Raw genomic sequence first — 1,819 nt, 5'->3', positions numbered from 1 at the left:
GTGTGTTAGTGTGCATATGTGTGCATGTGTGTGTGCTCGCATGGGTGTGTGTGCATATGTGTAAGAGTGTGTGTGCTCGCATGTGTGTGTGTTCGTTTGTGCGTTATTGTGGGCATGTGTGTGTATGTGTGTGTATCTATTATGCTTGTGCGGATAAACGTTCGTACACGTGCTTATGTACGTATGTGTGTATGCATGTGAGTTCACGTATCTGTGTGCGTGTGCGTGTGCGCATGTAGGTGCGAGCACGCACACGCACGCACGTATATTGTGTGTAGGTGTGTAAGTTGCGTGGACTCACCACATAATCATTGAAGGCCGTGAGCCCCGTGGAGCGCCTCTGCAGCCGCTCGTTGTCCAGCGGGTTCGGGGAGCAAGGAGACACGGGCGTGCTGCGGCTGCCCGCCTTCCCCACCAGGTGGTTCAGGTTCACATCCACGCTCAGCTTGCTGCCTTTTAACTCCATCACGGCATCGGACTCGCTATAGGTACGCATCCAGGCGACTACCCCCACACCTCCAGTCGGGGGAACGAATTACTAGTCTCGAGGAAGTTAGTCAACACAACAGACGCTCTGCTCTCACAACTCACAACTGTCTCGTCGTAAAGATTGTTGCAGGGAAGAAAATTGGAGGGTTTTTTTGGTGGTTTTTGGGGGGTTTTTTTCAACCACACAATCTCGTCGCTTGGGGAAAAAAATTCACAATTTAGGAATGTAACCTTCTTGTAGAAGCCAAAAAATGCACGTAGATATTCTATTATCTACTACCAAATTTGTCGCTGGGAACGAATCACTACTAGACTTATTGTCCGGTGCGCAGTTCGTTGAAGGGAAGATATCCTGGCGTACTTTTAAAATGTTACTGTTAATATCCTAGAAGAGAAGAAGAAGTTGACATAGGAAACAAAACCAAAACAAAGTAATAAAAAAAGTAATAAAAGATTTGCAATTCCCAACACAAGTCAAAACTGTCACAAAGCCGGCCACAAAACTGAAACGATCTGGGGTTTTTTGTTGTTGTTGTTGTTGTTGTTGTTGTTGTTGTTGTTGTTGTTGTTGTTGTTTTTACTTCAAAGCAAACATTTCCAAATCGAAGACAGCACTATTGAAAGGCTCGCGACACACAGGGGCGACACAAGAAACATGTTAATGTTCCGGCTGTTTGCCTCCTCTAGACCCGCTTCTTACAAACCACAACCACACGTACAAGTCGACAGTTCGGGGGATTTCTCCCTACTCGTCACTTTCTACGAAACTCACTGGTCCGTCACCCCGGGCTGTGCCTTTCATTCACACGTCAGGCAGATGCGCGTCAAGAATTGAATATGATTACCTTATCAACGTTCAGTTCGCGACTCAAGTCTCTAAACGGTTTCTTATTCTCTGATAAAGAAAACAAAATAAAACAAAACAAAACAAAAAAATAAATACATTATGCCTTATGGCGTTTTCACCGACACATGTCAGGTAATAAAACATGTACTTTAGGAGGCGGACTTGCCTGCAAATGTCAACCTGGGCTGAGAGCGATACATGTTGTCTACCTGTCTTAGAGTTACGTCGCTCAAACTTCACGAACCTTCACTCGCTGACATTGAAACGGAGTAAAGAGACCCACGTCGATACAGTAACAGTCATTTTAACGCCGAGAAAACGTAGGCAGACTCACCAGACCATCAATAATCTATTTACAGAGGCACAAGGTTGGCGCTGCTGTTTTTAGCCTTAAGACAAACAGAAAAAAAACAATTATGGGGAAATTAGAAACAACAACAACAACAAACAAACAAAAGAAGCACGGACGACCTCACAGGAGGA

At 45.0% G+C, this 1,819-nt stretch overlaps 1 long non-coding RNA gene across 2 annotated transcripts in view; it reads right to left on the bottom strand.

The window, feature by feature from the left end:
• Positions 1–659: 659 nt before the first annotated feature.
• The window catches only part of LOC118479086, a 12,569-nt gene continuing 11,409 nt past the window's right edge, over positions 660–1,819 (bottom strand). For both annotated transcript variants that reach the window (XR_004859466.1, XR_004859467.1), the window contains exon 2: positions 660–874. This is a non-coding gene — a long non-coding RNA (uncharacterized LOC118479086). The remainder of the gene's footprint in view (positions 875–1,819) is intronic.

This window comes from Aplysia californica, unplaced genomic scaffold (assembly GCF_000002075.1).
Source record: "Aplysia californica isolate F4 #8 unplaced genomic scaffold, AplCal3.0 scaffold02041, whole genome shotgun sequence".
In the NCBI taxonomy this organism is placed as follows: Eukaryota; Metazoa; Mollusca; class Gastropoda; order Aplysiida; family Aplysiidae; genus Aplysia; species Aplysia californica.
The sequence above is the reverse complement of the archived record's forward strand: the minus strand, read 5'-3'. Positions and strand labels throughout refer to the sequence as shown.